The following is a 27,877-nucleotide window of genomic DNA, read 5'->3' as shown; positions in this document are numbered from 1 at the left end:
TCTCTGGGCACCCAGGGACTACATCTACACTGCAGGCTTCTTGCTCAAAAATGGCCGTTGTTGAGGAAAAACTTGAGGAGCATCTACACTGCACGCGCATTCTTGAGCAACTAAATTTACGACTCAAGAGGGCTTCTTGGGCTAGAGTTATTCCTCTCCCCATGAGGAATAAACCCTCTTGTGCAAGAGCTCTTGCACAAGAAGGTAGTATGAATGGGCAACAGGGTTTTTTTGTGCAAGAAATCCCTATGGCTAAAATGGCCATCAGAGCTTTCCAGCACAAGAGAGTGTGCACACTGCCACGGACATTCTTGCCCAGAAGCACATGGCAGTGTGGATGTGCTCTTGCACAAGACATTTTGCGCAAGAACTCTTGCACAAAACAGTTCTTGTGTAAGAAGCCTGCAGGGTAGATGTAGCCAGGGGGTGTTTGGGTTTCTTACCAGCACTGAGCTTTGTACAACAGCCCAGGGAACATTGTGAAAAGCCAAAACCTTCCAGCCCTGGGTGTCCCTGGCCAGCCTGCGAGTGGCACAAAGGTTCCTGGCAATGCTGGCTTTGAGTAATTAGTAACAAATTCTAACAGCTCAGATGAGGTGGCCGAGTGGTTAAGGCGATGGACTGCTAATCCATTGTGCTCTGCAGGCATGGGTTCAAATCCCATCCTCATCGGGTGTTTACAGCCCTTCCTCTTGCTTCTCCAAGATCTCTCTTCAGTTCAGTGCCAGCCCCTCCCACTGCAGCCTGGGGAAAGGGGAAATCTCCACAGAGACACTCCCAGCTGGGACCCTCAATCCCTTCTGCCCTCAAGGGGAAACCTCACACAGGAGATTCCAGGCAGCCAGGCCATGGGGGTCTCTGAGATGCCCCAGCCCTGTAGCCTGTCCCACCTGGCTGTTGCCATGGACCCTCTGTGAGGTCACTGCCTCCCAGCCAATGAGCTGAGGTGCTGCAAAAGTTCCTTGTGATGTCACTGCTGCCTTGCAGGCTTATGTCCTGCCCCTGGCCAGCCCCTTGGCATGTGTGAGCTGCTCCCCCTCTTCCTCTGTCACTCAGAGCTGGTTCTGGGGCTCACACAGGGAACATCTGAGGCTGCTCAAGGTGCCACATGCCCCCAAAGAAACCTTTAAAATGTCAGGGCAAGCCAGGATCTATCCCGTCCCTTCTGCAAGACCCCACCCCTTTGCTGAGCCCCTGCCCTCCCCAAACCTTTCCATGGACTCTTGGTTACTAATGGACACTCGCCACTAATGACATAATCACACCCCAGCCATTTTGCTAGGGCTGCAGCTGGGGAGAAAAGTTTAATTTAAATCGTTAAAAGATTAAGCGTTTGAACTGTCTCATGTTAGTTGATCAAACTTCATTTTAAATAAAGGAAAACATTACGGCCAGCACAAAAGGGTTCGGTGCCACACCCTTGAGACTCTAAAACAAAGAAGACACGTGAGAAGAACCCAGCTTTCTTCTTTTTGCTGTGACATGGATGGATCTAGCTCAGGTTTCACTCAGGGGGTCTGTCTGCATGTGAAGTACCTGTGACAGCCCCTGTGCTTCTCTGCCCCTCATCAGCAATGCCATCTACTTGGGGGAGAAGTTGCCGTGAGACTTGCAGAAGGGACAACCTGGACAAATTAAGGCTGCTCAGGCACCCTTTGATAGCTCAACTGGCAGAGCGGAGTACTGTAGTGTGTGTTTGGCAAGTGATCCTTAGGTTGCTGGTTCAACTCTGACTCAAAGGAGTCTTTCTTTTCCCTCCGGCATGGCCTTAGCAGAAAGCAACCAAGGTGTTTACCTTGGGTCCATGTCTTCAGAACCCTGCACTTCAATTGACAAAAGGATTGTGGGGAGGAGCTGCCAATCACATTTCTTGGGCTGCGCAGTTTCTGTCCACACACAAAAGTTCTTTGGGAACAATGGCCGTTATTCCACAACAACAATGCAAGAGTCTACACAGCAATTCCGTTAGTTTGAAATAATTCTGAAGTATCAGACGGCTTATTCCGACTTCTGCAAACCTCATTCTACAAGAATAACACCTGTTCCAAATTAGCTATTTCAAAATAAGGCCTGTGTAGATGCGCCACTGCTGCTAGTTTGAACTAGCCCCTCCACGGGGCCATTCTGAGTTATTCTTCCCAGGGCTCTAAATCGAGGTAGCTCGTGTACACTGAGGAGCCTGCCACAGACTATTCTGAGGTTTCCCTGCAGTGTAGACGTGCTAGTTCGAAATAAGCTATTTTGGAATCACTATTCGAGACCAGCTTATTCCAAAATCAATGTGCCGTGTAGTCATAGCCAGAGGGATGAAGCAGCAGGAGGGAAGCCAGGAGTGCAGAGGCCAGCTGGAAAACTGAATATCCCAGGTCCCCACACCCACTGAGCCATATTGGTCCCATGGTGTAAGGGGCAGCACTCCGGACTTTGAATCCTGCAAGCTACGTTCAAATCTCCATGGGACCTCCTGGGGTGGGCTTGCTGTTGTGAGGTTTTTCACACTGCACACCTATGGTCTCTGCTGTGGGCTTTTTGCACAAGACTGGACGTTCTTGTGCAAAAACTAGCGGAGTGTTTACCCTGCATGTGCATTCTTGCACAAGAAAATGTACAGTAAACCATTGGAAAAGAGGGCTTCTTGTGCAAGAATTATTCCTCTCCCCATAACGAATAAGCTCTCTTGAACAAGAAGGCAGTGTGCACAGGCAAGAGGGATTTTTTGCGCCAGAAATCCCTATGGCTAAAATAGCCATTAGAGCTTTCTTGCACAAGAGAGTGTCCATGCATGCTCTTTATAAGGAGATATATCACCTCATAGAGCTGGAAGGAGCCTTGAGAGGTCAGATAGTCCTGTCCCTGTGCTCATAGAAGCTCCAAGAACCATCCTTGACAGATTTGCCCCAGATCCCTAAATGGTTATCTCAAGGATTGAACTCATAACCCTGGGCTTAGCAAACTAACATTCAAACAACTGAGCTACCCTGCTCTCTTGTACCAAAGCACACAGCAGTGTGGATGTGCTCTTGCACAAGAACTCTTGCCCAAAACAATTCTTGGGCAAGAAACCTGTGTAGATGAAGCCTAAAGTTTTTCATATTTTTTGTTTTAAAAATATTTCAAACAATTGTTCAATGTGCCCCATGCCTGGAATTGTGCTGCAGCCGCCTCCCTTGCTATGGTCGCTGGCTCCATGTGCACTGGCCTTCTGTCTGGGTGCTGGCAGGGGGGTGAGAGGTGGTGGGTACCAATGGGTAACAGGTAACTGAGACACACAAAAAATGACAAAAAGACAGAAATTCCCTCTTCCAAATGCACATTCCTCAATTTTAGGTGCCAGGTTCAAGCCCTTGGAAGGAGCCAGAAACACAGGAAGAGCTGATCACGCCCCTCTGAAAATCAGCTCTCAGAAGGCACCTCCAGCTGTCCCCAAAGTGTGGGTCATCCCACACTAGCCATGGGTGAAACTCAACACCTGGACATCTTGTCTCCCTCCCATAGCCAGGGGCTTGTTCCCACAGCCGCAGCCTCGGCAGGGAGCAGCACTGGCGCTCACTGCTCGTGGGGAAGGGAGCAGGTCCCACAGGATCTGGGGCTGGCAGGGAATGGGCAGTTGTCACTGAAGGGGAAGGATAAAATGCAGCCACATTGCTGAGGGCAGGGAGAGCAGCAGGTGCTGGGCTGGTGGCACCGTGGGACGTCCCTGGGGGAGCTCTGCAATGTGACCCTGGCTCCCATGGCAGCAAGTGCAGAATCCCCCTTGGCGAGTGTGAGAGGCTCCGACCGGCCTGGTCTGAATCCAGCTGAAGGGCTCAAGTGCCCCACTGCTGGAGTGTCAGAGCCCCTGTCAACCGGCCCAGTGTTTGTTCCCTCCCCCACCAGGCAGAGCAGGGCCCATGCTCCCAGCAGGGAGTTACAGGCACGTCTCTCACAGCCAGAGCACTGGGACAATGATGGAGCAGGACTCACTGGCCAGTGTGTGGTACCCAGGGACATACAGTGGAGTGAGAGCCCTGCCTGGCCAGTGCCAGTAGCCTCTGGACGCGCTCTAGGCTTCTGGTTTCCTTCTCCCAATCAGCCTTTTCCTGAACCAGCAGTTCCATGCGTGGCCAGGGGAGGCCTCTTCTGTGTCCCAGAAGGGGATAGGAAGATAAGGAAAATATGATCAAAGTCCACAGCAAGGCACCACTGGGAGTTGAACCCAGGATCTCCTGTTTACTAGACAGGTGTTTTAGCCAGGTAAGCCATGGTGCCCTCTGCAGGCCACCACCTAAAACTGTTCTATTCTATGGTCCCAGACAACACCTTTGACTCCCAAAGTGCAGCCATTCCCCATTTCCCTCCCGCCCTGGCGGTGTCTGGCTCCCTGGGCACAGAAGGCTACAGCTCGGTGGGCAGAGGCTCTGACATGCACATCTCCCCCAGCCGCTGGGACTGGAGAGTTGGCCTTGAGATTTAGCATTGCTGGGGGGAGGGAGAAGTGCAGCAAACACTGAAGGGCTGTGTCTCCAGCTGCTTTTCCGGAATAACTTGCCAGCTGTCTACACTGGCCGGTTGCTTTTCTGGAAAAGCAATGATGATCTACTGTAAAATTGTCAGTGTTTTTCCAGAAAAACTATGCTGCTCCCGTTCTGGCAAAAGTCCTTTTCCGGAAAAACTGTTCTGGAAAAGGGCCAGTGTAGACACCACAGTAGTCTTTTCTGCAAAAAAAACCCCGATCGCAAAAATGACAATCAGGGCTTTTTTCCGGAAAAGCATCCTGCCAATGTAAACGTGCTTTTTCCAGAAATCCTTATAATGGAAAACTGTTCCATTTTAAGCATTTCCGGAAAAGGGTGCCAGTGTAGACGTAGCTTGATCGTCTGGATTGTAAACCCCTGGGTCTCAGGCTTTGGGTTGGAGACCCCAGATGGGGGCCCGGCCTCCTTTGGGTTGGTCCCTTCCTGAGGGCACAGAATTAAGAGAGAATTCCTTTGCCCTGTAGCAATCTGAGTTGGCCAAAGAGCAAGTAACACATTTTTTGTTCACATACAAGTACAGGAGACGCTTCTCCCACAGTAGTGATGGCCAAGCGGTTAAGGAATTGGACTAAAAATCCAAAAGGGTTTCCCTGTTCAGGCTCAAATCGTGCTCACAGTGAGGCCTGTGTTTTGGTCACACCCCTAACAAGGGCAACAAGCTTGGCTGCCAGCTGTTTGCACATCTGGATCCAGAAATATCCTGAGCCTTGTTTCTGCCAGCCAGTTTCTTTTCAGCTCACTGCAAACTGCCTCCCAGCTGTGGGTGAGGCTGAGTGTGTGTGAAACCAGCTGCGCTTTGGATGATTTTGTTAATTGTTTAAAAAGCCTCAGGCACCTCTTCTGCCTGGGGAGGTGTCTGTAATAGACGCCTAGTGTGACATCACCCTGGGGTTTTACCCCTTTAACCCAGAGACTCCTGACAAGTCTGTCTCCTGTGACCCTCTCCACCTCAGGCCAAGTGTTGGCATGTTTCAGACTAAGGAAACTTCTCCTCCCTTTTTCTTGCCAATCCTTCCCGAGCAAGCTATACCCTTCTGTGCCAATATTCCAGTCGTGTATTATCCCACCGAGTCCCTGTGATACCAACTTCTTCCTGCTTATTACCCATAGTCCTGTGTGTCTATACCAGCATCTAAGACACAGATTAGATTTTGCTTCCCAGTGGTCCCACGTCCCTCCTTTATCTCTGCTGTTACATTTGTGCCCCATCTCCCAGGTGTCCATGTTGTTCACTTACCTCTGGGCTTTGGTCACCTGCCCCCTTCAAACCTAGTTTAAAGCCTCCTCACTAGGGGTACGTCTAGACTACCGGGTTTTGTCGATGGAAGTTTTGTCGACATAGAGCATCCAGACACATTGAGTTCTGCCGACAAAGCAAGCTGCTTTGTCGACAGAACCCCGTAGTCTGGACGCAACCCTACAGGCAATAACACCTTCTGTTGACAAAACTCTGTCGACAGAAGGTGTTATGTCTCGTAAAATGAGGTATACCAGCGTCGACAAAACTGCTGAGTTCTGTCGACGTTATGTCGACAGAACTCAGCGGTAGTGTAGACGCTGATATAGTTTTGTCGACAAAAGCCCACTTTTGTCGACAAAACTCGGTAGTCTAGACACACCCTAGGTTAGCCAGTCTGCACCCAAATACTCTTCCCTTCCTCAACAGGTGAACCCCACCCCTGCTGAGTAGCCCTTCCTGCAACAGCATCCCATGGGCAAGGAAGCCAAAGCCCCCTGCCCACTGAGCTGTAGCTTTCTGTGCCCAGGGGGCCAGACACTGCCAGGGCGGGAAGGCTGGAGGGAAATGGCTGCATGTTGGGAGTCAAAGGTGTTGTCTGGAACCTTAAAGTAGAACAATTTTACCCCAGTGTGTGAAGGAGATGCCAGGCTTAGCTGGCTAAAGCACTTGCCTTATAAACAAGAGATCCTGAGTCCAACTCTCAGTGGTGCCTTATTGTAGCTTCTTCCACTTCTTGTGAGCTCCCTGCAAATTACCTCACAACGGTCAGTGAGGGTGAGTGGGGATAAACCCAGCTGTGCTGTAGAGCGGCTGTTAGGTGTGGAAATTGATGGGCTCATTTGGCCTCCCTGAGCAATGCACACATGTAAGAAAACTGCAGTTGAAGGTGTTTGCGTGGGAGCCAGGATGGCCAAGTGGTCTAAGGTGCCAGATGCAAGGTTCTGTTTTTTCCCTCAGTGGTGTGTTCTGGTCTCTGAATGGAGATGTGGGTTCAAATCCCACTCCTGACATGTCTTCTTCTTGATAGCTAGAGAAGTGACCTCATTTCCCTGTCTCCCCAGATGTTGCAGGAGCACTTGCTCAGCATTTCTCTGAGACTGCATCTACACAGCAGCGTTCCTTGGGAATAACGGCCATTACACTGCAATAACAATGGGAGCGTCTACACAGCAATTCTATTATTCCGACTTCTGTAACGCTCCATCCAGACCAGTGGTCTGAGGAGCCAGGAGGTTTCCAGGCTGCAGACAGACAAGCCCACAGGCACAAACGAAGTGAAATCCCAGCCACTTTCTGCTCAGCCCAGCGGGGTCTCTGTGTGGCCCCCAGACCTTTTGTTTGCCAATGCCTAGGTGCAGAGGCCCAGATTCAGCAGCACTCACAGGCCCCACAGGAGGGGGCTGGTTTGATGCTTCACTCCACGGCCCAGCAATGAGCCCCCAAACTCCCCCTGTGCTTTGAGAGCCCGGTTTGCTGTGTGAATTCTGTGGGGCAGGTTATGTCAGGCCTGGGCACAAGCAGGGTTCAGAACCAACCCACAAGTAAGTCCCCGCTCAAGAGGATTGAGCAGTGTCCTTTGCCAGCAATGTAAGTCCAGCCATGTAAGTGTCCCATTCACATGCCCAAACTTTCTCCGTACCCCACTCACAGTGGCTGCCCTTGCTCAGGGCAGATAAGAGCTCACAGGTGGTTTTCAGAGCTCACCTCCCACTCTTGGGGGGGTGGGGATAGGAGGCATCTCACCCACTCTGTTGGCCACTTGCTACTGCTCCTACCAGCCGCCCGCCAGCCACTCCCACCAGCCACCCCATCCATGCTGCTGTGGGTGCCAGTGTCTCACCACACTGTGAAATCAGACCAGAGACAGACACTGTCAGTAAAAGCTTCTCTTGGAAACGCCCCTCCAGATGCTGGGCCTCCCTCCCCAGCCCACCAGAGCCGTGTGCCGCTGTCATACGCCTGCTCCATGGACATCTTCCCATTGCAGAAAGTGCTCCGAGCCAGACTGTGACTAGCCAGCCTGTCTCTGGGCACCCAGGGGCTACATCTACACTGCAGGCTTCTTACACAAAACTTGAGGAGCATCTATAATGCACGCGCATTCTTGCACAAGTAAATTTATGGCAAAATGTAGGAAAGGAGGGCTTCTTGCGCAAGAGTTATTCCTCTCCCCATGAGGAATAAGCTCTTTTGTGCAAGAGCTCTTGCACAAGAAGGCAGTATGGATGGGCAACAGGGGTTTCTTGCACAAGAGAGCGTTCACACTGCCATGGACGTTCTTGCGCAAAAGCACATGGCAGTGTGGACGCGCTGTTGCACCTAGCAGTTCTTGCGCAAGAAGCCTGTAGGGCAGATGTAGCCAGGGAGTGTTTGGGTTTGTTACCAGCACTGAGCTTTCTACAACAGCCCAGGGAACATTGTGAAAAGCCAAAACTTTTCCGCCCTGGGTATCCCTGGCCAGCCAGAAAGAAAGGGAATTTCGGTTTCTGTATCATCACTCATGTGCCCCAGTGGCCTAATGGACAAGGCATTGGCTTCCGAAGCCAGGGATTGTGGGTTCAAGTCCTATCTGGGGTGACACTTGTGATTATTCCTAGTGGAGTCTCTTTCTCTTTACCATGTTAGCTGTGAGGGTTCCCTGAAATTGCCATTTTCCCCCAGACAGGACCCCTCCGCAGCAGACACTGACACTGGTGTTAGGCGCAGACAGGAGGAGAGTGTTTGTTAAAAGCTGAGCTGTGCACAGCGAGGTCAGATGCAGACGCTGGCTTCTCTGTATGCACCTTGGCACCTGTTACCCATCAGTACCTGCCACCTCTCACTCCTCTGCCAGCACCCAGACAGAAGGCCAGTGCACATGGAGCCAGCGACTGTAGCGAGGGAGGCAGCTGCAGACAATTCCAGGCTTGGGGCACATTGAACAACTTTTTGAAATATTTTTAAAACAAAAAATATTAAAAACTTTAGGCTCCATCTGCACTGCAGGCTTCTTGCCCAAGAACTGTTTTGTGCGAGCGTTCTTGTGCAAGAGCACATCCACACATCCATGTGCTTTGGCACAACAGGGAGGGAGAGCTGAGTGGTTTGAGTATTAACTTGCTAAACCCAGGATTCTGAATTCAATCCTTGAGGGGGCCATTTAGAGATCTGGGGCAAATCTGTCAGGGAGGGTTCTTGTGCTTGCTATGAGGGTAGGGGGCTGGACTATCTGACCTCTCAAAGTCCCTTCCAGCTCTATGAGGTGGTTTATCTCCTCCTAAGGAGCATCTACAGCAGCATAGATGCTCTCTTGTGCAAGAAAGCTCTAATGGCTATTTTAGCCTTAGGGGTTTCTGGTGCAAGAAATCCCTCTTGCCTGTGCACACTGCCTTCTTGTGCAAGAGGGCTTATTCGTTATGGGGAGAGGAATAACTCTTGCACAAGAAGCCCTCTTTTCCAATGGTTTACTGTTTTTCTTGCACAAGAATGCACATGCAGGGTAGACACTGTGCTAGTTTTTGCACAAGAACTGCCATTCTTGTGCAAGAAGCCTGCAGCATAGCCAGGCAGTGTGAAAAACCTCACAACAATAAGCCCCAACCCAGGAGGTCCTACTAAGATTTGAACTCAGATTGCAAAATTCAAAGTCCTACCCCTTACACCATGGGACCTAGACAGGTGACTGTGTGCAGCCATATGGAAAACTGAGCTTTCAGACTGGCCTCTGGACTCCGGGCTTTCCTCCTGCTGCTTCATCCCTCTGGCTATGACTACACGGCACATTTATTTTGGAATAAGCTGGTCTCAAATAGTCATTCCAAAATAGTTTATTTCAAACTAGCATGTCTACACTGCAGGGAAACCTCAGAATAGTCCGAGGCAGGCTCCCCAGTGTTGACGAGCTACCTCGATTTAGAGCCCCAGGAGGAATAACTTAGAATGGCCCTGGGGAGGGGCTAGTTCAAACTAGCAGCAGTGGCGCAGCTACAGACACCTTATTTTGAAATAGCTAATTTGGATTATGTGTTATTCTTCGTAGAATGAGGTTTGCAGAAGTCGGAATAAGCCGTCTGTTACTGCAGAATTATTTCAAACTAACGGAATTGCTGTGTAGACTCTTGCATTGTTATTGTGGAATAACGGCCATTGTTTTGAAAGAACTTTCGTGTTTGTGGATATAACCTGCTCAGCCCAAGAAATGTGATTGGCAGCTCATACCCACAATCTTTCTGTCAATTGCAGCGAAGGGCTCTGAAGACACGGACCCAAGGCAACCACCTTGGTTACCTTCTGCTAAGGCCAGGCCGGAGGGAAAACAATCACTCCTTCGAGCAGGAGTTGAACCAGCGACCTAAGGATCACTTGTCAAACACACACTACAGTCCGCCGCTCTGCCAGCTGAGCTATCGAAGGGTGTCTGACAGATGCTGGCTTGTCTAGGTTGTCCCTTCTATAAGTCTCGGGGCACGTGCTCCCCCAAGTAGATGTCATTGCTGATGAGGGGCAGAGGAGCACAGGGGCTGTCACAGGTATTTCACAATCAGACGGACCCCCTGAGTGAAACCTGAGCTAGATCCATCCATGTCACAGCAAAATGAAGAAAGTTGGGTTCTTCTCATGTGTCTTCTTTGTTCCAGAGTCTCTAGGGCTGCGGTCGGGGCAGGTCCACAAATAAACAAACCACTTCTCACATGTTTTCTCACGTGCCTTCAGCAGGGGAGGCGGGAGCAGAAAGTGGGAAGGGCGGGCAGGGGAAGGGTGTGTGTGTGGGGGTGGGAGGCACAGAGGGGAAATACAGAAGGCCCTTGTGGGGGCACCCAGGGGAGATTCTCACAGGTGTCCTTGTCTGGAACTCTCCCTCCAGGCAGCACCCAGCGGAGCCCAGCAAGGGTGGAGGGAGGGGCTGGTACTTGGGGGTGGGGTCAGGGGCTGCTCTGAAAGGCTGCTGGCGCCGTTAGACCCTTTTGTCCTTCCCTGTCTCACCCCAGCGCTGAGCAACACTCAGTGTCGGTCTGAGCATCCATCCTGCTCTGGGACGTGTCTCTGTGGCAGGAACCTGCCCAGGCGGCTCTCGCAGTGAGGCCCCTCCCTGGCAGCACCGAGCAGTGAGAGCTGAGTGAAGGGGAGGCAGGCCCAGGGGGAGAAGGCTCCATGACTGAGTCAGAGGGAGGCTCTGCCCTGGCCAGTGGGGAATCGTTGCCTGTCCGAGGGGCCCAGGCCTGGTGGGATTTGAGAGCAGCAAAGAGGATGGAGAGAGGCTGTTCTCAGTAGTGACGGATGCAGAACAAGGAGCAATGGGCTCAACTTGTGGTGGAAGAGGTCCAGGTTGGATATTAGGAAAAACTATTTCCCTAGGAGGGTGGGGAAGCACTGGGATGGGTTCCCTAGGGAAGTAGTGGAGTCTCCACCCCTAGAGGAGTTTAAGTCTCCCTTTGACAAGGCCCTAGCTGGGTTGATTTAGTTGGGATTGGTCCTGCCTGGATCAGGGGACTGGACCTGATGACCTTCTAAGATCTCTTCTAGCTCTATGGCTCCCCAGGTTACTGAGTGGGGGCTGGAGCCAGTTCTGTGTTGTCTCCTTCAACAACCAAACTGAACCAATGGATCTTGTGCCGACCTGACACTGCGCTGGGCTAGTGCTGTGTGTGCCACAGAGCTTCCTGCAGGGCTGCCCACATGGGAGAGGGAAAGGGCAGTTTGAGTGACCCAGCTCTGCCCCTTCTCAAAATGGCAAGTGTTGTCTTAGCAGTGCCAGAGAGGTGGGAAGGAGCCTGAAGTCACCTCTTGGGTCTCTGCTGCTGCCACATGTGACACTGAGGTGAGAAAAGCAACAATGCAGTTGTCACATGAAACTGCAGGCTGGTCTCTCTGACTGGGAACCGAACCCAGGCCACAGCAGTGAGAGTGCTGGATCCTAACCACTAGACCATCAAGGACACATGAAATTTGCCTTTTTGCTCACCTACACTAGCCTTTCCCAGGCCATTTTCTGTCCACTTCAGGATGGGGTGGCAGGTCCATTCTCCCTTGCCCAGAGGGGACAAGAACAGAAACCAAACAGAACATCAAAGCAGACAGACTGAGTCATGTGAGTTGTCCAACTAGCCCAGGATCCTGTCTCATGACAGCAGCCAATTTCATTGACCGGAGGGATTCCTCAGGACAGTTATTAAGTGATCCCTCCTGTTGCCCATTTCCAGCTTCTGGAATACACCAGCTAGGGACACCTGCCCTGTCCATCCTGGATAAATGCCATTGAGTGACCTTTCCTGCATTAAATTATCCAGTTCTGTTTTGGACCTTCTTGTAGATTTCACCTTCACAACATCCTCTGGCAAGGAGTTCCACTGGGTGCAAAAATGCTTCCTTTGGGTTTATTTTTAACTTGGTTTCTGGGCAGCCAGACTGGGTCATGCCAGTTCTCTAGCTAGCCCAGGATCCTGTCTCACGACAGCAGCCAATTTCATTGTCCTGAGGGAATCCTCAGGACAGACAGTTATTAAGTGATCCCTCCCATCACCCATTCCCAGCTTCTGAGTCCAGGCTTTTTCCAAAAGACTTTTGCGCAAAAGGGCCAGTGTACACAGCAGAGATTTCTTTTCTGTAAAAAGCCCCGAACGCGAAAATGGCGATCGGGGCTTTTTTGCGGAAAAGCGCATCTAGATTGGCCACGGACGCTTTTCCGCAAAAGTGCTTTTGCGGAAAAGTGTCCTGCCAATCTAGACGCTCTTTTCTGAAAATGCTTTTAATGGAAAACTTTTCCGTTAAAAGCATTTCCGGAAAAACATGCCAGTCTAGATGTAGCCATGGTGTAAGAGGCAGCACTCAGAACTCTGAATCATGTGATCTGAGTTCAAATCTCTGTGGGATTTGCTGGGGTTGGGCTGGTTGCTGCAAAACCCTCCAACTTTATGAGCTTTGGGCTCCTTATCTGCAGGCTCCCCAGAGAAAGAGAGAGTTCTGTGCCTCCTGCTGGGTGTCTGATGCCCCCTGGAGCTCAGTCTGATGCTGGTCTGCCTGGCTGAGATGGGCTGGGCCCTAAAACTTAACCTGCCTGGAGCTTGCTGCTTACCCTTGTGGTCTCTTTTGTGGTCCCCAGGAGCTGCCAGGCTCTGACTCTTGCCCCCCTGGCGCTAGCAGGTGCCCCCCCCCCAAACAATCTTTTAAATTGGTCTTTCCGGTCCCTCTCAGGGTGATTTTCTCCTCAGCAGCAGCGCACAAGAGAGAAGCTGTTGCCAGTGGCCCTGCAAGACAAGATGAGCTTTGCCTGCCCCCCTCAGCCTGACTCGTTACTTGGCCCCATTCCTGCCTCTCTTCCCAGTGGCTGAAAGGGGCTGCGGCTGCTGCCGACAGGGAAGAAGCTGGGAGGCAAGGTGCTGGCAGCAGGAGATTCCGGCTGCTTCTTTGCCCTGGGTCTCAGTGTACCATGGCGGCCGCCAGCCACCTTGACCAAACCTCAAAGCATCTGGACTAGTGAGCCCACATCACAGTGAGTTGCAAGTGGCCCTGTCAGAGAAGAGGCGCCTTTCTGAAAGGGCCATTTGTGAACTCAGCTCCTGAAGGCCGGCTAGCTCAGTTGGTTAGAGTGTGGTGCTAATAACGCCAAGGTCGTGGGTTCAAGCCCCATGTTGGCCACCTGATTGTGCACTGCAGTGACTACTCACCCCCCTGCCCCCCCCCCCCCCCCCCCCCCAGACACACACTTTAGCTGCCTGCTATGGACAGGGAAGCAGAAACAGGCAAAAGGCTGAGAGCTTTGCAGGACTCAGGCCAGAGAACTGGTAGGAGGAGGATCCAGTCTGCACAGACCCAGTGGCTAAAAGGTCTGGCCAGCTTTCCCCTAATGGCAGGGAAAACTCTTCTCTTCCCACCATTGTCCCCAGTGGGGTGACCTGATCCCAAATTCCTGCTGCTGCAGTGACTGGCCCATGGCTCCTCCAGCCCAAGCCACAGAGGGAGGCGCCATATGTCCAGGTGATGGGACCATGTGCCCAGCCCACAGAACTGCTGCCAACCACTGGTCACCTGCTTCAGTGGCCCAGCAGCCCCTCCCCCAAAACCTGCTCCTGCTCAAGGCCCCCCTGAACCCACCCAGGCTCCTGTTCCTCTGACTCTGCACTAGCCAGCCCACATCTCAGTGAGTCGCCCGTGGCCCCATCAGAGACGAGCTCGTGGCAGCGGCAGAGACGTCCCTGCAGCTGCCTGTGGGGTCTTTTCCAAAGGGCCCCTCGTGGGCTGCTGGCTCAGCTGTTTAGAGCTTGATGCTGATAACGCCCAGGTCGTGGGTGCAAGCCCCATGCTGGCCACAGGGGTGTCTGGTTTAGTGACTTGCCTCTGCCTCCTGGGACCGCCCCTCCCTGAGCCGCCAGCCCCCTGTCTCTCACCGTGGGCCCCTTGGGGAGTCCATTCCCTGCCCAGGCTGCTGGGCCCCCGACCACTTCAGCTGCCAGGTCAGCCCGGGAGCTAAGGCAGGAATGGGGGGAAGGAGCCAGTCAAACTGCAGGTGGCAGGAAAGACCAGTCTCGCCTTCCTGGGCCGGGCACAACGGCATCATGTTTGTGACACGGCTGCCAGACATCTCGGACAGTTAATAACCAGCTAGAGGGGTTTATGGGGAGCTCAGTGTGGGGAGCCTAAGATAAAATATTTTTCAATCCCAGGCTTTGCCATGTCTCTCGGTGCAGCAGGGCCCTCTCGGGTCTCCTTGCTGTGTTAGTGCCCTGTGACATCCCCTCGTCTATCTTAGCCACAGCCCAGCATTGGAAACTCCTGTCATCTGATTAACCCCTTCACTTCCAACCCCTCCTCAGAGTCCTTGATTTCTTGGCTAAAGTCCCCTCCCTTGTGCGTGTGGCTGGCAGGGGTTACTAGATGGATCCATTCACATGTAGCTTCACTGAAACCCCCCTTGTTGGCCTGCGCCTAGGTCAGTCTGTGTCACTGGCTCAGGGGTTTCTCCCCCCAGTGCACTGCAGAGAAAGCCCTTGTGTGTGAAAGGGCTTCAGGGAGCCCAGAAACCAAGTTAAAAATAAACCAAAAGGAAACATTTTTGCGCCCAGTGGAACTCCTTGCCAGAGGATGTTGTGGAGGTGAAATCTACAAGAAGGTCCAAAACAGAACTGGATAATTTAATGGAGGAAAGGTCAATCAATGGCATTTAACCGGGATGGACAGGGCAGGTGTCCCTAGCTGGTGTATTCTAGAAACTGGAAATGGGCAACAGGAGGGATCACTTAATAACTGTCTGTCCTGAGGATTCCCCCGGGACAATGAAATTGGCTGCTGTCGTGAGACAGGATCCTGGGCTAGTTGGACAACTCACATGACTCAGTCTGTCTGCTTTGATGTTCTGTTTGGTTTCTCTTCTTGTCGCCTCTGGGCAAGGGAGAATGGACCTGCCACCCCATCCTGAAGTGGACAGAAAATGGCCTGTGAAAGGCTAGTGTAGGTGAGCAAAAAGGCATGTTTCATGTGTCCCTGATGGTCTAGTGGTTAGGATCCAGCACTCTCACTGCTGTGGCCTGGGTTCAATTCCCAGTCAGGGAAACCAGCCTGCAGTTTCATGTGACAGCTGCCTAGTCTCTTTTCTCACCTATGTGACAGCAGCTGTGACCCAAGTGGTTACTTCAGGCTCCTTCCCCTCTCCCTCTCCCTCACTGCTAAGACAACACTTGCCTGTTGTCAGAAGAGGCAGAGCTGGGTCACTCAAACTGCCCCTCCCCTCTCCCATGTGGGCAGCACTGCAGGAAGCTCTGTGGCACACACAGCACTAGCCCAGCGCACAGGCAGGTGGGCACAAGATCCATTGGTTCAGTTTGGTTGTTGAAGGAGACAACACGGAACTGGCTCCAGCCTCCAGCCTCCACTCAGTAACCTGGGGAAATGACCCACCAGGCCTGGGCCCCTCGGACAGGCAACGATTCCCCACTGGCCAGGGCAGAGCCTCCCTCTCACACAGTCATGGAGCCTTCTCCCCCTGGTCCTGCCTCCCCCTTCACTCAGCTCTCACTGCTCGGTGCTGCCAGGGAGGGGCCTCACCGCTAGTCAGTGTTCCTGTTCCAGGAGCAGGTGAGTTTTGTCTTGTGCCCCAATATTGAGGTCGTGTGTCTCTGTTCAGGTGTGAGCCCCTGCGGTGCCTGCCAGTTACTAACAAATATCTTAGCTACACGTTATGGGAGAAAGACACTAACCCAAGGGATAATTAACACTGGGCTGCAGCTAGTCTCTGCCTCCCACAGGGCCACTAGGGAACAGATGGGAGACAAGGCATAAGGCAGATCCAAGGGGCTGGCTAAACCCAGTGTGAGAAGCAAATGGAAAAAGACCCAGCAGCAGGTGAGATAAAAGCATGAAAACATCAGGATCAGGACCAGAGCTGTTCGGCTATGTCTACATTGGCAAGATTTTATGCAAAATCTTGTCGCCTGTCTACACTGGCCACGAGTATTTGCGCAAGAACACTGAGTTTGTAACGTACAATATCAGTGGTTCTTGCACAAATACTCTGACGCGCCCACTCACAGATAAGCCCTCTTGTCAAGTATTCTTGTGCAAGAGGGCCAGTGTAGACAACAACCTTAATTTCTTGTGCAACAAAGCCCAATGGCTAAAATGGCCATCGAACCTTTCTTAAACAAGAGAGCATCTACACTGGCACGAATGCTTTTGCGCAAAAGCACATGCCAGTGTAGGTGCTCTCCTGTACAAATGCTTTAATGTAAAAATTCTTGCGTTAAAAGTATCTGCACAATGTCATACCAGTATAGATGTAGCCTACAAATAAATCCAGGAATTAAACAAAAACCAAAACAAAACAATAAAATGAAATCCCCTTTCCTCTCTACTGCAAACTAATTTTGAGCTTTTTGACAACAGCCAACCACTCAGCCTGTGCTCTTTTCCTCTTACTTCCCAACAGAAAAGAAAGAACAATCATCAACAGCAAAGAGCAAGTACATTAAAGCAACACTGTCTGCTTGCTTCATGCTCAGAAAAGAACACTGTTACTCATCCTCATGGATAGCAAGACCAACCACTTTCAGCTGCATTTCTCTAATTATCAACTATAGAAATGATCCCTGAAAGTACAGTCTTATTAGCACCCGCTTCCTTACACACCCACACTCATGTGCATTCACTTTCTCCTCATGAGGAATGTTTTCACACAACACTTAGAAAACTAAAGAACAGAAATAATCTCAGCAAAGTGCTTGTCCCAGTCAAACACGCTCCACCAGGTATAGAAATCTGCATATTAGAATATGCTCCATGTCCCTGTTTACAGAAACATGCCTCCTGATTAGCATGTGGAGCACCTGGCAGCCAATCAAAATCTCCTGGGCTACGTCTATACTGGCACCCTTGTCCGGAAAAGGGATGCAGATGAGCCAAGTCAGAATAGCAAATGCAGCGGGGATTTAAATTTTCCCTGCTGCATTTGCATGAACATGGCTGCTGCTTTTTTCCAGCTCGGGGCTTTGCCGGAAAAAAGCGCCAGTCTAGACGGGATCTTTCAGAAAATAAAGCCTTTTCCAGAAGATACCTTATACCTCTTAAAATCAGGAAAATTTAAATCCCCGCTGCATTTGCAATTCTGACTTGGCTAATCTGCATCCCTTTTCCGGAAAAGGGTACCGGAGTAGACACAGCCCTGCTGTTTCTTCCTGAAACTGCAGTTCCTGGGGCTCCTCTAAGTCAGTGGTAACAAACGGCCAGTCCTCAGACCAGCAAGGGGCCAAGAACCCCTGCCTGCCGGGCAGAGGTGGAAAGTAATAAAGTAGAAATACTTGATCACACTACTCAAGACCTTTTTTGGGTATTTGTACTTTATTCAAGTAATTTATTTTTGTCACACTTTGATTTTTATTCAAATTATTTTATTTTTTTTAGACAATATTGTACTTTTTACTCCACTCCCATTTCCAGAGGTGCTGGGTTACTCACGACTTGCATCGTTCTGATTTGCTAAAGCCCAGCTGCATGTGCAAGCACCAAGCATCCAAAAAACAGCCAATCCACAAGCACAATGCCCCTGCCAAGGAAGAAGCCTTTTAATAGCTGCTCCAACACCTTGTCATTCAAACCCAGTATCCCTGCAGGCCCTGCCAGCCTGAGACCTGAGTGAGCAGGGCGGCTGCCCAGGGCTCCGTGCTGAGGGGGTGATATGAGCAGTCTCATGTGACCTTACCTGGGGCCAGGCAGCTAAACAGGAGGGAACCCAGCAGCCGGGATCAGGGGGGACAGAGGCACTTACTTGTACCGGGTGAATCCTCTGCTCTAGGGGTGAGGCATCGAAACCTTTTGTGCTGGCCGTAATGTTTTTCCTTTATTTAAAATGAAGTTTGATCAACTAACATGAGACAGTTCAAACGCTTAATCATTTAATGATTTAAGTTAAAATTTTCTCCCCAGCTGCAGCCCTAGCAAAATGGCCTGGGTGTGATTATGTCATTAGTGGTGAGTGTCCATTAATAACCAAGAGTCCATGGAAAGGTTTGGGGCGGGCAGGGGCTCAGCAAAGGGGTGGGGTTTTGGGGAAGGGAGGGGATAGATCCTGGCTTGCCCTGACATTTAAAAGGTGCCCTTGGGGGCACGTGGCACCCTGAGCAGCCTCTGATGTTCCCTGTGTGAGCCCCAGAACCAGCCCTGAGTGACAGGGGCAGAGGGGGAGCAGCTCACACATGCCAAGGGGCTGGCCAGGGGCAGGACATGAGCCTGCAAGGCAGCAGTGACATCACAAGGAACTTTTGCAGCACCTCAGCTCATTGGCTGGGAGGCAGTGACCTCACAGAGTGTCCACAGCAACAGCCAGGTGGGACAGGCTGCAGGGCTGGGGCATCTCAGAGACCCCCATGGCCTGGCTGCCTGGAATCTCCTTTGTGAGTTTTCCCCTTGAGGGCAGAAGGGATTGAGGGTCCCAGCTGGGAGTGTCTCTGGAGATTTCCCCTTTCCTCAGGCTGCAGTGGGAGGGGCTGGCACTGAACTGAAGAGAGACCTGGGAGAAGCAAGAGGAAGGGCTGCAAACACCCAATGAGGATGGGATTTGAACCCACGCATGCAGAGCACAATGGATTAGCAGTCCATCGCCTTAACCACTCGGCCACCTCATCTGAGCTGTTGGGTTTTGTTACCAATTACCCAAAGCCATCACTGCCAGGAACCTTTGTGCCACTCGCTGGCTGGCCAGGGACACCCAGGGTAGGAAGGTTTTGGCTTTTCACAATGTTCCCTGGGCTGTTGTACAAAGCTCAGTGCTCGTAACAAACCCAAACAACCCTTGACTATATCTACGCTGCAGGCTTCTTACACAAGAACTGTTTTGTGCAAGAGTTCCTGTGCAAAATGTCTTGTGCAAGAGCACGTCCACACTGCCATGTGCTTTTGTGCAAGAATGTCCGTGGCAGTGTGCACACTCTCTTGTGCTGGAAAGCTCTGATGGCCATTTTAGCCATAGGGATTTCTTGCACAAAAAAACCCGGTTGCCCATTCATACTACCTTCTTGTGCAAGAGCTCTTGCACAAGAGGGTTTATTCCTCATGGGGAGAGGAATAACTCTTGCCCAACAAGCCCTTTTCCTTCATTTTGCTGTAAATTTACTTGCACAAGAACGCACGCACAGTGTAGATGTTCCTCAAGTTTATGCACAAGAACGGCCATTCTTGAGCAAGAAGCCTGCAGTGTAGACGTTTCCCTGGGAGCCCAGAGAGGGGCTGTCTAGTCACAGTCTGACTCGGCGCGCGCTCTGCAATGGGAAGATGTCCACGGAGCAGGCAGATGGCAGCGGCACACGGCTCTGGTGGGCCCAGCATCCAGAGGAGCGTTTCCGATATGAGTGTTTACTGACAGTGTCCGTCTCTGGTCTGATTTCACAGTGTAGTGAGACACTGGCACCCACAGCAGCATAGATGGGGTGGCTGGAGGGAGTGGCTGGCGAGCGGTCGGTAGGAGCAGCGGCAAGTGGCCAACGGAGAGGGTGAGCCTCATTTGCATATCTAATGAGCCACCATTGTTGTGGAAGAGGCTCTTGCGCCAGAAGCTGACGGGGGACAATCAGCGGGCGGAGGGTTATTTTTTCTCCCCCCTGGGCTGATGTGGCTAGAACTGAGGAGAAGAAAATCCTCTTCCCTTCTCCTCAGAAGATGAAAATTGCAGTTGGTTCTCTCTCTGGTTCTACTAAAGCTGGACCCCAAGACTAGACTTTTTCTTTCTAAAACCCTGATGAAAACTGAGAGCCAATTGCTCACAGGCTGAGAAAGTGAGTTAAGGAAGGGCATCACCCAGCATGGGGCTTGAACCCATGACCCTGAGATTAAGAGTCTCATGCTCTACCAACTAAGCTAGCCAGGCTCTGTGTGAAACATTTCCTACTATCCCATCACAGCATAACAGGAGCCAAGTGTTCTCCACTGCCTGACTCAAGGCTCTTTCTTGCCCCTAATGTGGGGTTCTGGTCTGTGGAGAGGTTTGAACTCGATCCCCACTCCCGACACACCCACTTCTTTCCCCACAAGGAACGGCCCCATTTCCATCTCTCCAGGGACAGGAGAAGGGCTCTGGCCTGTTCTCTGCAAAATGCTCAGCCTGTTTTATTTTCTGCAGGAACGAGTGGGATCCATGCGCCCTGTTCCCCAGTGAAAGGTATGTGTCCTCTTTCCCCTTTCCACAGACACAGCAGGCCAGGGGGCTATGAACCTCCAGAGGCCCCTTCCTACTTGGCCTCCCACAAAGCTGGGGTGAAAAGCTGCAAGACCCCAGCCCTCCTGGGCCAAGCCATGGCAGAGGTAGCAGGATTCACTCCCGTCATCTCCTGCCCGTGCCCTGGTACTGAGGGGCCGGCCCCTTTCCTGCTGCCCCAACTCTTATTCCCACAATGCACTTTGTGCAGGGGCCGTTGGTCTTTCTGCCAAGGTGCGTGGCTGGGAGCCAGGACTCAGGGCCCTTCCCCCAATCCACCCTCTGACCCGCTCACACTGTCTGGCTGCCTCCAGCACGGGCTTAGCTCAGGGGTCAGGTGGGTGACCTGCCCTACAGCTGTGATGGCATCAGGCCCTTCCTGCCTGCCTGCTCAGTCTGGAGATGGAGCTCCAGTGGCCTCAGACACCCAGCAAGAGGAACAAAACTCTCTTTATTGAACCTCAGGTGATAGAAACCAAAACACCTGAACCTTGTAACAACCTCCTGAGTCTTAGTAGGTCCCACTGAGATTTGAACTCAGATTGCAGGATTCAGAGTCCTGAGTGCTGCCCTTACACCATGGGACCTGTGGTGTGACCGTGCAGTGGGCACCTCTGACTCTCAGCTCTCAGACTGGCCTCTGCTCTCCTGGCTCCCTCCAGCTGCTTCATTTCCCAGGACTCCCTGTAAGAAATGTGTCACTTTCACCCCTGGGAGCAGCTCAGCCAGGCAAAGGGGCTGCCTGGGGCAGGACATTAGCCCTGGAGGGCAGGGGTGGGTGTGGCAGTGACATCACAAGGGCCTTTTGCAGCCCCTCAGCTTATTGGCTAAAGGAGGTTGGGAGGTGGTGACCTCACAGAGAGTCCATGACAGTGGCCAGGTGGGACAGGCTGCAGGGCAGGGGCCATCTCAGAGCCCCCCCATGGCTTTGCTGCAGGGAGTCTCCTTGAGAGTTGCCCTTGAGGCCTTTTCGGAGCCTTCTCCTTTCCCACGACTCACTGACCTAGATGACAGACGTCGCTGTGGAGAAGGGAAGAGCCTCCAAGAAGGCCTCTGTAAATGCAGCAGGGGAATTAGCTCAAGTGGTAGAGTGCTTGCTTAGCATGTGAGAGACAGTGGGATCAATGCCCACATTCTCCAACTGTGGCTCAGCTCTTATCCCTTAATTTCACTGTCAGGGGCTCAGTGGCCCCCTCCTTCTTCCTACCTGCTCTCCCAAAAGAGACAGACCTGGCTCCCCTTTCTTTGCCACCAGCAATTGCCATGCTGCAAAGCAGAGAGTGGCGATATCAGGCTCTGTGGTGCAATGGAAATCATGTTGGACTTTTAAGGTGCAACAAAATGCAGGACTATGTAGCACTTTAAAGACTAACAAGATGGTTTATTAGATGATGAGCTTTCGTGGGCCAGACCCACTTCCTCAGATCAAATAGTGGAAGAAAATTGTCACAACCATATATATCAACGGATACAATTAAAAAAACCGAACACATATGAAAAGGACAAATCAAATTTCAGAACAGAACGGGGATGCGGGGGGGAAGGTAAATGTCTGTGAGCTAATGATAGTAGAGGTGATAATTGGGGAAGCTATCTTTATAATGGGTAAGATAATTAGAGTCTTTGTTAGGACCCCGCCGTAAAGTGTCGAATTTTAGCATGAATAACAGTTCAGAGGATTCCCTTTAAAGTGCAGTTTTAAAAGGCTTTTGAAGCAGGATGCAGGTAATTAACTCATTGAGAGAATGTCCTTTCTGGTTGAAATGGGAAGAAACTGTTTTTTTTCTGTATTTTGTTTCAGCTACCCTAGACTAACATGGCTACTTTTCTATCACTATTTTAAGCTGCAGTGATTCATGTGAGCCCAGCTAGACATTCAAAGTTTGTGGGTTCAAGTCCCATGAGTCTCACTTTAGCTGCTTTCTCATTTCCAGGGCGCAGCTTTTACAGAACAGGCAATCCTTAGGGTGAAACTGGGGTGGGCTTGAGTCCAGACAGTTCCCAGCAGACCCCAGTAAAGGTGGAGGGAAGGGCTGGTTCTTGCGGCTGGGGCTGGGCGTTGTTCTGAAAGGCTTCAGGTGCCATTAGATCGTTTTATCCCTCCCTGTCTCCTACCAGTGCTGAGCAACACTCAGGCTATGTCTGCCCTACACTGCTCTTCTGGGAAAAGCTACGCAAATTTCAAAACCCAGTTTGTGCAGCTTTTTTTTTTTTTTTTTTTTTTGGAAGAGGCTTTTCCGACATTTGGCCTGTTACACTGGGCAAGTCACACAAGGGAGGCAGCCCAATGCACCAGCCTCCCAGGGCGGGGAGGCCAAGGCACAAGCAGCTGCCTGGCCTAATTTATCTGGCTTCCCCAGGTTGGCACCCAGGGGCATTATCAGCTGACTTTACCCCCCCCCTCTGTCACATGAGCGTTGGACTCATCAACAGGCTGGTCAGCAGCAGCTGCAGTTACCTGGGCACCGCAATAAGAGAAGACCCTGTGTTTCTACCTGGCTGTGAACCAGGGACCTTCTGCGTGTTAGGCAAACATGATAACCACTACACCACAGAAACACATTTTAAGGAATGGAACTTGGCTGACTGTTCTGTTTCTAGCTCTTTCTAACACTCTGGTCTGGAGGGGAGGGGGATGCTCCTTGTGAACACTCCACCTCTTGTTCTCAGGGAAGCGCCTAATTTCCTCACCAGCCCCTTGAGATTTGTAGCTCAAAGCTGGAGCTGCTGTGGCAGGAGGTGAAGCTACAGAAGCTAACGGGGGACAATGAGTGTTTACTGACAGCGTCCGTCTCTGGTCTGATTTCACAGTGTGGTGAGACACTGGCACCCACAGCAGCACGGATGGGGTGGCTGGAGGGAGTGGCTGGCGGGCGGCCGGTAGGAGCCGCGGCAAGTGGCCAACGGAGAGGGTGAGCCTCATTTGCATTTCTAATGAGCCACCATTGTTGTGGAAGAGGCTCTTGTGCCAGAAGCTGACAGGGGACAATCAGCAGGCAGAGGGTTATTTTTTCTCCCCCCTGGGCTGATGTGGCTAGAACTGAGGAGAAGAAAATCCTCTTCCCTTCTCCTCAGAAGATGGAAATTGCAGTTGGTTCTCTCTCTGGTTCTACTAAAGCTGGACCCCAAGACTAGACTTTTTCTTTTTAAAACCCTGATGAAAACTGAGAACCAACTGCACACAGGCTGAGAAAGTGAGTTAAGGAAGGGCATCACCCAGCATGGGGCTTGAACCCATGACCCTGAGATTAAGAGTCTCATGCTCTACCAACTGAGCTAGCCAGGCTGGGTGCAAAAAGTTTCCTAATATCCCATCTCAGGGTAACAGGAGCCAGGTGTTCTCCACTGCCTGACTCAAGGCTCTTTCTTGCCCCTAATGTGGGGTTCTGGTCTGTGGAGTGGCTTGAACTCGAACGCCAGGAGAAGGGCTCTGGCCTGTTCTCTGCAAAATGCTCAGCCTGTTTCATTTTCTGCAGGAATGAGTGGGATCCATGCGCCCTGTTCCCCAGTGAGAGGTATGTGTCCTCTTCCCCCCTTTCCACAGACACAGCAGGCCAGGGGGCTATGAGCCTCCAGAGGCCCCTTCCTACTTGGCCTCCCACAAAGCTGGGGTGAAAAGCTGCTAGACCCCAGAGGTAGCAGGATTCACTCCCATCTTCTCCTGCCCATGCCCTGGTACTGAGGGGCCGGCCCCTTTCCTGCTGCCCCAACTCTTATTCCCACAATGCACTTTGTGCAGGGGCCCTTGGTCTTTCTGCCAAGGTGTGTGCCTGGCAGCCAGGACTCAGGACACTTCCCCCAATCTCCCCTGTGACCCGCTCACACTGTCTGGCTTCCTCCAGCACCAGCTGAGCAGATGACCTGACCAACAGCTGGGAGAGCATCAGGCTCCTGATCACAACTCTCATCAGTCTATGGACCAAGCTCCATTGGGCCTCAGACACCCAGCACAGGAGTAAAACTGCCTCTGGGGAACCTCAGGACAAGGAATGTAAAACCCACAGAGCACGAGGTGCTCACAGCAACCAGCCCAGTAGGTCCCACTGAGACTTGAACTCATATTGCAGGATTCAAAGTCCTGAACGCTGCCTCTTACGCCATGGGACCTACATAAACAGCTTTGCTGGGGACCTGGGATATTCAGGTCTCAGGCTGGCCTCTGCTCTCCTGGCTTCCCACCAAGGCTATGTCTACACTCGCGGCTTCTTGTGCGAGTAATATGCAAAGGAGGCTAAGTGTGGAATATCTCCAAGCCTCATTTGCATACCTAATGAGCCACCATTTTTTTCAGAAGAGGCTTTTGTGCAAGAAGGAGTTACATCTATTACTTTTCAGGAAGAACGGCATTGCATAAGAGGGTTTTTCTTGTTCAAGAAGGGGCAGTGTAGACGCTCCTCCTTGCGCAAGAGGCTCTTCTGAAAATATGGTGGCTCATTAGGTATGCAAATGAGCATCAACGACATTCCATGCTTAGCCTCATTTGCATATTACTCGTGCAAGAAGCCGTGAGTGTAGACATAGCCCAGCAGTTTCATCTCTCAGGACTCTCTGGCTACATCTCCATGGCACATTTATTTTGGAATAAGCTATTCTTGAACAGTGATTTCAAAATAGCATGTCTACACTGCAGGGAAACTTCAGAATGAGTCCGAGTCAGGCTCCGCTAATGTAGACGAGTTATCTCGATGTAGAGCCCTGGGAGAAATAACTTAGAATGGGCCTAGGGAGGGGCCATTTTGAAATAGCAGAAGAGAATTATCTATTCTGAAATAGCTAATTGGGAACAGGCGTTATTCCTCGTAGAGTGAGGTTTACAGAAGTTGGAATAAGCCATCTATTACTTCAGATCATTTCACATTAACGGAATTGCTGCACAGACTTTGGCATTGTTATTCTAAATGGCCATTATTCCAAAATAACTTTTCTGTGTAGACAGAACCTGTGTCCTGTCCCAGCTCTGCTGCTTTCAGGACAAATTCCTAGTTAGCGTCCATCACAGTCTGGGCTCAGTGAGGGTCCATCCCACCTGAGATGTGTGTTACACAAAAGCTTCGTATTCCCTGCCCAGTGCCCAACACGGGCTGCAGGTATCTGTTTTGTGTGGGGGTGTAGCTCAGTGGCAGAGTGTTTGACTGCAGATCAAGTGGTCCTTGGTTCAAATCCAAGTTCCACCTTAGGAAGTCTTCCTTTAATAAACATTTACCTCTCCAGATCTATTACATCCTGGATTTCTGTTGTATGTGGACTCTTTAAATGAATACAAACCGTTAATGTTTTCTCACACCAATACACATAAACCAGGCAAACCTGTTCCTCAGCTGGAACCAGCTCTAACCCGCTGTGTGTCTGGTTTGCGTTTCCAGCAATTCAACAAGGGTGTGATGTAGATGCCCATTGGCACGTCCTTGGTCTCTATGGGCTGGGCTGTGCAGAAGAAAAAGAACCACACCCAGCTGGGGAGGACGGGCTGCCGTCAACCTTCTGGAGTTCGGTTTAGTGAGTCCAACTAAGACCAGAGAGAACCTGACTAGCGACCAGAAATCTGCTCTTGCTGCCTTTGGTTTCCTGCTGCGGGGACATGGCCAAGCTCAACTGCAGGAAGCCGACTCCAGCTACATAAGAAGGGATGGTGGGAGGAGCAGACACATTGGCCAGGCACCACTGGGGGCTGCCTCCCTCACCTCCCCCGGACCTGGCAGGTGCCTGGGCCAGCTTAGCCATGGGTCCGCGCTCTGGGACAGCAAACACGGACACAAGGCAGGATTCTCTCGTTCTAGGACCATTTGCTGGTTTTTCACCTGTCACAGCTACAGACTAACAGGGCCCCACCGAAGGGAACGACTATGTGGCCCTCAGACCTTTTGTTTGCTGTTGCCCAGGCACTGCTGAGCTCACAGCTGTGATGGCTGAGTGGTTAAGATGTTGGACTAAAAATCCAATAGGGTTTCCCTGCGCAGGTTCAAATTCTGCTCATAATGAAGCCTGTGTTTTGGCCACACCTCTAACCAAAGCAACAAACCCCTGAGACACTCTCCCCATCCCCTGTCAATCTCCTTCTACTTCTTTCAGTGCCACGTCCAGACTGAAGAGGACACTCTTTCTACGAGGCAGAAGGGAGATGTCCAGAGAACAGGGTTTTCCAAAATTTGGTGCCATGTAGCAGCAGATGGCAGGAGCCAAAGAGGCTTGACAGCCTGTTCCATCCCAGCGCGCCGCCCTCCCAGCCTGCTGCTGCTCCAGGAGGGGGTGTCAAGCCATGTGCATCAGGGCATTGTGATGTCACGTGTGATACCAACACACAAAGCCCTGCCCCCCACCCCAGGAGCTACTGGCAGATGGGCACAGACCCTCTGTCCTCACCTTCTGCAACCAGCTGTTCCCAAGAGGGTGAGTCTGGGCAGAAGGTGAGTCCAGGATTCTGTTCCTGCCCTTGTGGACAGAGACACCTGGACAGAGAAGCAGCCCCAAAAGGCCCCTCCATAGCTCAGCTTATAGAGCAGAGGACTGGAGCAGCTGCCCCTAGGTGGCTGGTTTGACTCTACTTATAAGGAGAGTTCTTTTCCCCTCCCCTGGATGAGGCAGAGCAGGTAAGGCCCTTTTAGGGGGGACAGACAGGTTCTCTACAGAAGACCCAACCAACAGCTCAGCCACAGAAACAAAGGTCTCCTGCCAGAGCCAGGAATTGAACCAGACACCTTTAAACCTTCAGTTTAACACTGTCCCCACCAAGCTAGTTCAGCAGCTGTCAGGGAAGCTTTTCCCCACAGCAGCACACAAGAGAGCAGCTGTTGCCAGTGGCCCTGTAAGGCAAGATGAGCTTGACCAAGCCTCAGACCAGCTGGACTAGCTGGACCCACATCACAGTGAGTCACTAGTGGCCCCAGCAGAGAAAAGCCCTTGGCAGCTGCAGAGACATCCCTGTAGCTGTCTGTACTGTCTTTTCCAATGGATCTTTTGTGGGGAGGCTGGCTTGGGTGTTTAATGCTTGATACTAGTAATGCCGAGGTTATGGGTTCAAGCCCCATGCTGGCACCAAGGCTGTTTGGTTTGGTGCCTTGCCTTTGTGTACCTACCTGGTATGAACAAGGAAGGAGAAAAAAGTCCTGAAAGGTGAAAAAGGAAGCATGGAGCAGAGTGTCAGCTCCTCTTCCTGTAGTGCTGCCCATGCAGGAGAGAGAAGGGGCAGTTTGAGTCACCCAGCTCTGCCCCATGTGAAAATGGCAAATGTTGCCTTAGCAGTGAGGGAGAGGTGGGAAGGAGCCTGAAGTAACCTCTTGGGTCACAGCTGCTGTAACATGAGACAATGAGGTGAGAAAAATGACTAGACAGTGGCCATGTGAAACATCAGGCTGGTTTCCCTGAGTGGGGACTAGACCAGCAAGAGTTTTGTATCCTAGCCACTAGACCACCAGAGACACCTGACACATGCCTCTTTGCTCACCCACACTAGCCTTTCGCAGGATGAGGGTG

At 51.6% G+C, this 27,877-nt stretch overlaps 13 non-coding genes across 13 annotated transcripts; 6 read left to right on the top strand and 7 right to left on the bottom strand.

The window, feature by feature from the left end:
• Positions 1-590: 590 nt before the first annotated feature.
• Positions 591-672, top strand: TRNAS-GCU (transfer RNA serine (anticodon GCU)). The gene has a single exon. It is a non-coding gene; the product is annotated as a tRNA-Ser (tRNA).
• Positions 673-4,174: 3,502 nt separating this feature from the next.
• On the bottom strand, positions 4,175-4,248 carry TRNAT-AGU (transfer RNA threonine (anticodon AGU)). Its single transcript has one exon. It is a non-coding gene; the product is annotated as a tRNA-Thr (tRNA).
• Positions 4,249-8,258: 4,010 nt separating this feature from the next.
• TRNAR-CCG (transfer RNA arginine (anticodon CCG)) lies at positions 8,259-8,331 on the top strand. The gene has a single exon. It is a non-coding gene; the product is annotated as a tRNA-Arg (tRNA).
• A 3,266-nt stretch (positions 8,332-11,597) lies between these two features.
• Positions 11,598-11,669, bottom strand: TRNAE-CUC (transfer RNA glutamic acid (anticodon CUC)). The gene has a single exon. It is a non-coding gene; the product is annotated as a tRNA-Glu (tRNA).
• A 1,625-nt stretch (positions 11,670-13,294) lies between these two features.
• Positions 13,295-13,368, top strand: TRNAI-AAU (transfer RNA isoleucine (anticodon AAU)). The gene has a single exon. It is a non-coding gene; the product is annotated as a tRNA-Ile (tRNA).
• Positions 13,369-15,207: 1,839 nt separating this feature from the next.
• Positions 15,208-15,279, top strand: TRNAE-CUC (transfer RNA glutamic acid (anticodon CUC)). The gene has a single exon. It is a non-coding gene; the product is annotated as a tRNA-Glu (tRNA).
• Positions 15,280-16,611: 1,332 nt separating this feature from the next.
• Positions 16,612-16,827, bottom strand: LOC149522533 (small nucleolar RNA U3). Its single transcript, XR_016347481.1, has one exon. It is a non-coding gene; the product is annotated as a small nucleolar RNA U3 (small nucleolar RNA).
• A 1,933-nt stretch (positions 16,828-18,760) lies between these two features.
• Positions 18,761-18,842, bottom strand: TRNAS-GCU (transfer RNA serine (anticodon GCU)). Its single transcript has one exon. It is a non-coding gene; the product is annotated as a tRNA-Ser (tRNA).
• A 1,165-nt stretch (positions 18,843-20,007) lies between these two features.
• On the bottom strand, positions 20,008-20,080 carry TRNAK-CUU (transfer RNA lysine (anticodon CUU)). The gene has a single exon. It is a non-coding gene; the product is annotated as a tRNA-Lys (tRNA).
• Positions 20,081-20,923: 843 nt separating this feature from the next.
• Positions 20,924-20,994, bottom strand: TRNAQ-CUG (transfer RNA glutamine (anticodon CUG)). The gene has a single exon. It is a non-coding gene; the product is annotated as a tRNA-Gln (tRNA).
• A 2,626-nt stretch (positions 20,995-23,620) lies between these two features.
• Positions 23,621-23,693, bottom strand: TRNAK-CUU (transfer RNA lysine (anticodon CUU)). The gene has a single exon. It is a non-coding gene; the product is annotated as a tRNA-Lys (tRNA).
• A 1,816-nt stretch (positions 23,694-25,509) lies between these two features.
• TRNAC-GCA (transfer RNA cysteine (anticodon GCA)) lies at positions 25,510-25,581 on the top strand. The gene has a single exon. It is a non-coding gene; the product is annotated as a tRNA-Cys (tRNA).
• A 722-nt stretch (positions 25,582-26,303) lies between these two features.
• On the top strand, positions 26,304-26,385 carry TRNAF-AAA (transfer RNA phenylalanine (anticodon AAA)). The gene has a single exon. It is a non-coding gene; the product is annotated as a tRNA-Phe (tRNA).
• Positions 26,386-27,877: the final 1,492 nt, after the last annotated feature.

The sequence above is a fragment of the Pelodiscus sinensis genome, chromosome 19 (assembly GCF_052426305.1).
Source record: "Pelodiscus sinensis isolate ZL-2025 chromosome 19, ASM5242630v1, whole genome shotgun sequence".
In the NCBI taxonomy this organism is placed as follows: domain Eukaryota; kingdom Metazoa; phylum Chordata; order Testudines; family Trionychidae; genus Pelodiscus; species Pelodiscus sinensis.
The sequence above is the reverse complement of the archived record's forward strand: the minus strand, read 5'-3'. Positions and strand labels throughout refer to the sequence as shown.